The following is a 9,136-nucleotide window of genomic DNA, read 5'->3' on the forward strand; positions in this document are numbered from 1 at the left end:
CAGTTAGACCGAAGTACAGGTCATGACCTGGGACTTGCAACTGGCATGGGGGGGAGGGGGGTGGAGGACAGGCAGAGGCTAAAGTCTTAATGTGTGGGATCTGCACTAACTCTAGGTAGGTGGTGCCATAATTGGGTTAAATTATAGAATACCAGTTGGTGTTTGGAGGGTCGGAGAAGTGTAAAGGGAAAGCCACATATTTGGTGTCAGAAGTGTTGTGAGTAGTGTAGAAGAGACATAGCTTACCTTCAGGCGTGATCCTAGACCTCAAGGAACCATGAGAAAAATGGGCCCACGAGAAATAATTTAAATAAAATGATATGTACTATAATAGGTATGTCTACCAAGTGCCAGGAAAGTAAGCAACTAACCACGCCAACAAAGTGACACTTATGCTGATTTTTAAATACTATAGTATTACAGTTAAATACTATAGTTCCTCAGGGTTCTATCAGTTCCTCTTAAGCTCTCACCCTAGTTCTCCACCCTAGCTGCACATTACAGTCACATGGGAAACATGTTTTTTTTTTAATTAAAAAAAATTTTTTTAAGTTTATTTATTTTGAGCGGGGGCGGGGGGGGCACCTGGGTGGCTCAGTCAGTTAAGGGTCTGGCTTTGGCTCAGGTCATGATCTCGCGGTTCATGGGTTCGAACCCTGCATCGGGCTCTGTGCTGACAGCTCAGAGTCTGGAGCCTGCTTCGGATTCTGTGTCTCCCCTTCTCTCTTCCCCTCCCCTGCTCATGCTCTGTCTTACTCTATCTCTCAAGAATAAATAAACTTAAAAAAAAATTTTTTTTTTTGAGAGAGAGAGCAGGGGAGAGGCAGAGAGGGAGAATCCCAAGCAGGCCGTGCACCATCAACACGGAGCCTGACATGGAGCTCAGAACCACGAAATCATGACCTGAGCTGAAACCAAGAGTCCAGCATTTAACCAACTGAGCCACCCAGGTACCCCAGGAAGCCTTTTTTAAATGACAATGTCTGGTCCCAGAGCAAATAGACTGAATCAGAATCTCTGTGGAAGCCTTCATCCCCTCATCCTTACCCTTTAAAAGCTATCCATGTGGTTTCATAAAGTAGTGCCTGGGTTAAAAATGACCAACTCCATTTGAGAAAAACATAACCCAGGCTTCAACCAATCTTCTGGCAATGAGGAAAGAAAAAGATTTCAAGTAGAAACAATATGAGCTATAACAGAGTTACTGTGAGGAGAGAAGAGGATTCTAAGGTTTCTAGGATGAAGGCCTAAAACGGAACAAGAAATGTTTATACGTGCTTGAGGGGGCTATGTGAGTAAAGGGAAGGGAAAGGAAAAGATAACCAAGTTTGGAGCATTCACTATCCAAGTTTAGCTTTCCAATAGACAAATGAAAATAAAGAACACTTGAAATTCAAAAAAAATGGGGACCGAATACACATCTTTGAAAACCATAAATACAGCACTATTTGAAGCCATGAAAGGAGGTATAATCAATCACACAAGGAAATTAGAGAAAAGAACATAAACCGAAACTCTAGTGAATATCATGTTAATCGGAGAAAATGAAAAAGAGGGAAGCGTCAAGGGAAGGTTTTTGTTTTTGTTTTGGAAGGTGGAAATCTGAGCATGTACGCAGGCTGAGGGAAAAAATGACAATGCAGAGATCAAAGATGTTGGTTTTAGAAAGGAGGACCCTTCTTTGATAAAAGGAAAGGAGATCAGAAATCAGATAGGCATAGGCACACAGAAAAATGATAGAATTTTAGTAGTCAGGGCTGAAGTTCACCAATTTCTTCTGTGAATTTTCTGCTTATTGCAAAATAAGCAATGAAAAACATCCAGTAGGACACCGAGAGGAGAATGGTAAAAATCTACAAACAGCCATTTAGGTTTTAGTACATAAGATTAACCTAGGGGAAAGTCAAAGCATCTCCAGCCAGTGAGAGTAAAGTCAGAATCCAGAAGTTTAGAACAGCATCAGCAGCTCACTTACATGATTTTCTCTAGTCTGCTCTGGAGATCCTAGGAGCAGAAAAAACCAACTGTTTGATTCATCCTGACTTGGAGACCATCAGAGCAAATGCAGCAAGAATGGCTTGAAGCCAGTAACATTGTTTTTATACTTTTAAAAAGTTACATTTTTATTTCACTCTTAAAAAAGAAAGAAAAAAAAAAAAAAAAAAGACAAGGCTGTAGCTACTTCCTTGGGTTGCCAGAAAGAGTGTTTGGGAAAGTGAGGGATAATTACTTTCACTCCTACAGCACTTGTCAGAACTTTCGCTCCTAAGCATTTTTGATCCCTTCAAGAGCTGATTCCCAAAATTCTAAACCTGATTCCTCTAAGCTCTTAAAGGATGAAAATTCATTGCAGGATTGGACTATCCAACCGAGAGAGAAACAAGTGAAATACTTCTTACATACAACGCTGTATTCTGGCTAGTAGGTAAACACTGCTGATTGAAGGTGGGAGCTGATAAGGGAGTGATTATATTTGAGGCTCCCTAAGAATCATTTACAAAGCCAATTAATATAAAACAATACTTAACACAAAGATTGCAGAATTCAGGGTTTTTTTTCCCCTGAATATATACAGTGAATAAATAATTGACAATTTAATCTCTTTCTCACACTCGGAGTTCACTAATTTGTCCTGCCATCTACCGCACCACTCTTCAAGGAGTGGGAAGAATCCCTCCGGATACTGAACCTCTTGCTACGACCATCTGGAGAGTACAGAGACCTGAAGGAGGAAGAGACTAACACGCGTGAGCATCCGCTATGTGGCAGGCCTACTGTGTGCCAGGCTCTGGGCAAGACACTTTACATGTTATGCGTGCAGGTCATTGAAAGACGAATTATGATGTTCAAACTACGGATCTGGCGTTCAGGAGGGTATTAGGGTGTCTGACGGTTTAAGTGTAAAGGAAAAGAAGTGTTAGTGACCGTGGCTGATGAAAGTGAGGGAAAAAGAGGCGAGTTGGGAAAGGAAGGCATCTGAGAGCAAAAGGGCAAAACCCAGGGACATGGGGGGGATGGGGGGCGACTGGAAGGTACGGAGGACATGGCAATATGGGGCAGGCATGAGGGTGAGTCTGTGGAAACGAAGCCGGGGTACAAGTGAAGGCAAAAGTCTGATCTGATCCCGGCGGGATGGGCGGCGGGCGAGGAGTGGGGTGGGGCGGTGGGTCTCATCCCGGGAAGGCGCCCCAAAGGACTGCAGGGGCTGGGAAACGGTGCCAGCGCTACGAAAGGGGAGGGGACGGAGAGGGGAGGGGGCGGCGGGGGGATGACCACGGCGGGGACGAGGCGGACGACGGCGAAGCGGAGACCGGGAAACGCAGGCGCTGGGGGAAGGGGAGCGGGTGTGGGTGCAGGAGCCGGCAGGCCAGGGCGAGGGGCGCCGCGTTCGGGGGGCGGGGCTGGACAACTGCCCGCAGGGAGATGGGGAGACGTGCGGGCAGGAGGTGACGCGGGGCCAAGGGATGTCAGCACCGAGCCGCCCGGGGCCCGGAGCCATGTGGGCGGCGGCGGGAAGGCAGCGGGGCCGGGGAGGCGCTCCGAGCCGGGCCACGGCGAGCGCGGCGTTCCCCTTACCTGGGTTGAGTGAGGAGCCGCCGCGCCGCCTCGCCAGCATCCTGCGCTCAGCCGCTTCTCCCACTGCCCTAGGTGGGGGCCATTCCACCCGCCCCGGGAGCCCGACTTCACCGCCAGGCGCCAGCTGCTGCCAGCCCGGCCCGGCCCCGCGGAGCAGCGCCGACGCGACCTGCGCCCGCAGCCGCCTCAGCAGCGACTCCCGCCGTGGCTGCCTCAGCCCCTTGCCGCCAGCCTCTCGGGTGGGCCTGGGATCACAAGTGTGCCACGATTGGTTGCCGCACGCCCGGCCCGGGAGATGTGTCGGCTTCTGTGATTGGTGGGTTTCCCTAGCTGCCGCCCGCGGGAAGGTGGTACTGGGAATAGCGCCGGGTTTTGCAGGCGTTGAAGGGCGGGATGGGTCTGACGTCGCGGCCGGACGGGCGACTCTGCGTCCCTGCGTGTGCTCGCTCCGCGAGAGGGCTCCGAGCAGCCACCTGCCCGGACGGGTTGTTGCCCTAGCAACGGCGCACTTGACCTGGCTGGAGGGGAGCTGCGCAGGGGGTGCTGACCACGCCGCCTTAACCCCCACGTGGGCAGCCTTCATCGGTGAAACCCTGCCGCCGGACAAGAAAAGGAGCTTTTCCACGAAATCCTCTTTTTGCATGTCCACTGCTTCAGGTACCACCCCTCTGGCCGCTGCTGGCGCAGGAGCTTTCATCTCATAGGAGATATAACTCAAGAACAGATATCAAATTCACACAATATTGCATTCCACACAAAAGGTGTAAGTGAGTGACTGGAGATTCTGTCCCAACCATAGGAATGGGGAACTGATACTTGAGAGAAAGAAGTGAAAGCTGGGATTGGAGAAGAGGCAAAGGGAAGAGAAACGTTGTGGAGAGGGCTGACATTTCCCACCTGAAAATTAAGAGTTCATGTCTATGTCAGTTAGGAACTGACATATCCATACCAGATTCTGTCAAAGCAATTATTTCACTTCTATAAACTGTGGAACAAGATTCAAAATGAAGTAAGCATTGCCAAAGGGTCACTGTCTATAGAGTCTAGAGCACATTGAGTAAATTTTTTGCCTAGTGCAATTCTGGGAATACCTCAAACGTTTTACTTTCGTCCATTGAACTTTGGACTTTTGTCAATTGCAACTGGTCAGTGTCAACTCCACTGTCTCCTCCCATTCATCCTTCCACTTTGGACTGAAAGAGAAAATGTTAACACCTGGTAGCTAAAAAGTAAATCATGCATTAGATTTTAAGTTTAAGGTCTGCTAGCAACAATCATAATATTAAAAAAAAAAAAAGTTATGTAACCTTGTGCCTTTTGCTTTTATAAGCCTGATCTACTTCCTTGAAATTCAGAGCACACCTTCAACTTCAGTGGACTCCATGTCTCCCTGAAATAAATGCTTTGATTGCTTTATATCCTCTTCTTGAAGGACAGAACATAGATTGCAAAAAGCATGGGCTCAGGAATCTAACATCTTTGTTCAAAATTCCTGTCTACCATATTGGAATGTTTTGTTACCTGCAGAATGAGATCTGTAGAATATGTATCAGAGAGTTGCAGGTGTGTTCATGTGAGGCCACACAAAAACTTGTACATGAATGCTCATAGCAACATTATTCATAATAGCTGATAAAGTGACAAGAACCCTAATGTCCATCAACTGATTAATAAACAAAATTTAGTATATCCATACAATGAAATATTATCCAGCCATAAAAAAGAGTGAAGTACTAGGGTGCCTGAATAGCTCAGTCGGTTAAGCCTCTGACTTTTGATTTTGGTTCAGGTCATGATCTCACCGTTCATGAGTTTGAGCCCCGCATCAGGCTCTGCGCTGACGTTGCAGAGCTTGCTTGGGATTCTGTCTCCCTCTCTCTCTGCCTCTCCCCCACTTGCTCTCTTCTCTATCTCTCTCTCTCAAAAAAAAAAAAAAAAGAAAAGAAAGGAATGAAGTTCTGATTTGTGCTACAATGTGGATGAATCTTGAAAATATTATGCTCAGTGAAAGAAAATATTCACAAAGACCCCATAACATATGAGTCCATTTATAGAAAAATGTCCAAAATAGGTAAATCCAAAGCGACAGCAAGTAGGTTAGTAAATGTCTTGGGCTGAGGAGGCTGAGGAAAATGGGAAGTGACTGCTAATGGATATGGGGTTCCTTTGGGGGCAATTGATGAAAATGTCCTAAAATTGATTGTGTGATAGTTACACAGTGTTGTGCATATACTAAGAACCATTGAATTGTGTACTTTAAATAGGGGATGAATTATATCTCAGTAAAGCTGTTACTTTTATTAAAGATTTTATTTTTAAGTAATCTGTATACCCAACATGGGGCTCAAACCCACAACCCCAAGATCAAGAGTCACATGCTCTATGAACTGAACCAGCCAGGCACCCCAAAGCTGTTACATTTTTAAAAAACAAAATGAGAGATGCCTGAGTGGCTCAGTTGGTTAAGCAGCTGACTTTGGCTCAGGTCATAATCTCATGGTTCATGAGTTCAAGCCCCTCATCAAGCTTCCTGCTGTCAGCGTGGAGCCCACTTCAGATCCTCTGTCTGCTCCCCCCACCCCACTCTGCCCTTCCCTCACTTGCTCTCTCTCTCAAAAATAAACATTTAAAAATAAATAAAATGAGATAACAAACCTCTGAAAACTCCTGGCTCTGGTGCCTCTCTAACAAGGGCTCAGCATATCTAAGTTTGTTTTCTCTTTATTCAGTTAGCAAAATCTTTTTTTTAAGTTTATTTATTTTGACAGAGAGAGAAAGAGAGAGAGAGAGAGAATCCCAAGCAGACTCCATGAAGACAGCACAGAGCCCAACGAGGGGCTCCATGTCACAAACTGTGAGATCACGACCTGAGCCAAGATCAAGAGCTGGACATTTAACCAACTGAGCCACCCAGGTGTCCCAAGTTAGTAAAATCTTGTAAGCAACTTGATCTGAGGAAATTTAAACAAATACCCACCGTGACAATTTTCTTTGGAACATTTGTTTGTTTATTTATTTATTTTGAGAGAGAGCATGCACAGAGGGGACGGGCAGAGAGAGCGAGAGAGAGAATCCCAAGCAGGCTTGCTGCTGTTAGCACAGAGCCGGACATGGGGCTCGAACTCATGAACCATGAGATCATGACCTAAGCCGAAACCAAAAGTCAGATGCTTAACCAACTGAGCCACCCCTGGAACATTTAAATCTAATGAAGAACATGCTCAGATTTGTCCCTAGCTGCTTTGGAGCAAAAGAAATGGACCACTAGGATTACAAAGCTTAGCCAAAGAAAATGAGCAAGATTAGCAGGCCGAGATCAAGAGGAGAGGGAAGGAAGGAGATAGCACTCCTCAAAGTGATTATAGATAGACCCAAGGGCTGCCCCCCAAATCCAATCTTTCAACAAATTAAGGGCTATGTCCCCCATTCCACTTCCTGCATTCTAGACCCCTTCAAGAAAAGTGTTTACCATGGCCTGGAGCCGCTGCCAGTCCCTCTCCACAAAATAGAATTGCAACTGAGGTGACCCTTCATACGGCCCCCAAAATACTTCACCCAACTACAAGACCTGAAGAAAAACTGAGGAGCGCCTGGGTGGCTTGGTCAGTTAAGTGTCCAACTCTTGATTTCAGCTCAGGTCATGATCTTACGGTTTGTGGGATAGAGCCCTGAGTTGGACTCCACACTGACAGCACAGAGCCTGCTTGGGATTCTCTCTCTCCCTTTCTCTCTGCTCTCTGTCTCTGTCTCTCTCAAAATAAATAAATAAACTTAAAAAAAAAAAAACCAAAAAGAAAACTGAGTAGCCAGGTGAGGGATGGTGCTTGTATCTTACCTATTAAACTGTGAGAACAAATTCTAGATGGGACTTTGGTAAGAACGGGACACAAATCCCTTCAGTGAAATCTGGCAGGGAGGTTGACCTTCCTTCCTGTCACGTGATGGGATGTCTCCCTGAGCAAGACAGCTTTAGGTGACCCAAGAGCCACACTGTAGAAAGTAGCCAGAAGCAAGGAGCTGCTTGAAGTGAAGCGAAGCTCAGAGCCCTTTGGAAACAAGTTTTTCTGCTTTCTAAATCTACCTCCAATCCATGTAGTATATCTTAAGAAAAAAGACTCCAGGGACACCTGGATGACTCTGTCAAGCGTCTGACTCTTGATTTCAGCTCAGGTCACGATCTCACAATTCGTAAGATCAAGCCAGTACGGAGCCCTCTTGGGATTCTCGCTCTCCCTCTCTCTCTGCCCCTCCCCAGCTCACACTCTCTCTCCCTCTCTGTCCAAATAAATAAATAAACTTTAAAAAGAGAAAAGCTTCAAAATATACTCTTAAGTGAAAAGAACCAAGTTAAGAACAGTGTATATAATATGCCCATTTGCGATTTTTAAAAGTACACACGCATGCCTATGATTTTCAGAAATAACCTCTGGAAGGGCACACAGTAAACTGTAGCAGTGGCTCTTTCTGGCTGGAAACCTGAGGGACCTGGGGACAGGAGCGAGAAAGAGACTTATTTTTCACTGTATCTATATACTTTGGCACTTTTTGAAATTTTGCATCATGTGCTTGGATTACCTATTTAAAATAAGTAAAGTCAGAATTTTAAAACCCCTCTTCTGCAAAACTCACCACTGAAGCCTATATGAACATCTGGTTCCCATGACATGTATATTGCTTTGTGTAATTTTTTAAGCCGCGTACTCGGTACGCATATTCTGAACAAGCTGTATCTATTTTCCCTCCCCAGCTTTACCTCCTTCAAGTGATCTCTCCTCAGATAAGCTCACCTGAGGGCATGCACAGCATCACCCCGACCAATCCACAGGCAATTCAAAGGACTCAGAGTTTGTTTCTTCCAAACAGCCTAGGCAGCCCCACAGGCCCAAGGAAAGAGAGGAGGTGGGCACCTCCAGTGACAGCCTGGAAGCCAGTGACAGCCTGGAAGCCACTGCCCTGTAAGGCCAGCCTTGCACAGCTTCCGCCTTGGGGATTCATCTCCTGGGAAGGCCTGGCCCAGGGTGAGAGGACTCCTTAACACAGTAATCTCACCTCCTGCAAGGAAAGTCCGTGCACCACACCTAGCAATGTTCAGGCAGCACAGCCCTCCACCACGTCTACCTGGGAGGATTGTTGGCTTTGGTTTGGTTTTTGGTGCAGCAGATCTCCCTTCGTGGCATTGCCATTCTGGAATCTGGCATGGGGAGAGGATGGTGCCGAGGTGAGAGGTGGAAGAAGGGAGGTGGAGGCCCTCAGAAATGGAAAATAGGAGAAGAGAAGCATGCCAGGTCCCACTTTATTATCCTCTCTCTGAGTCCAAGGGAGCTGGAAATGAGGGTCAGGAGCAAGGGGTTTGGAAACAGAGAATGGAGACGACACACTACCTTTGCAGTTCAAGGTGAAGGAGCCTGGATCTTTCAGAGGCACGCGTATGGCTGTGGGAGAAAGGGTGGGGAGTGGAGAGCTGGGGACAAAAGGAGGTCTCAAGGATAAGGACAGAAATGGTAATGACAGGAGATGGCTGGGTCTGCCCAGCCCTCTGTCCTGTCCCCAGCACAGGGCC

The 9,136-nt window shown here is 46.7% G+C and overlaps 1 protein-coding gene across 1 annotated transcript in view; it reads right to left on the reverse strand.

The window, feature by feature from the left end:
- TPST1 (tyrosylprotein sulfotransferase 1) overlaps positions 1-3,710 on the reverse strand; it is a 172,561-nt gene extending 168,851 nt beyond the window's left edge. Inside the window, exon 1 of the mRNA XM_047089446.1 lies at positions 3,577-3,710. The gene's annotated coding sequence lies outside the window, so the exon portion shown is untranslated. The remainder of the gene's footprint in view (positions 1-3,576) is intronic.
- Positions 3,711-9,136: the final 5,426 nt, after the last annotated feature.

Source organism: Lynx rufus, unplaced genomic scaffold (genome assembly GCF_022079265.1).
Source record: "Lynx rufus isolate CCGP_SWC_20201006 ecotype Redwood Valley unplaced genomic scaffold, mLynRuf1.p SCAF_27, whole genome shotgun sequence".
NCBI lineage: Eukaryota > Metazoa > Chordata > Mammalia > Carnivora > Felidae > Lynx > Lynx rufus.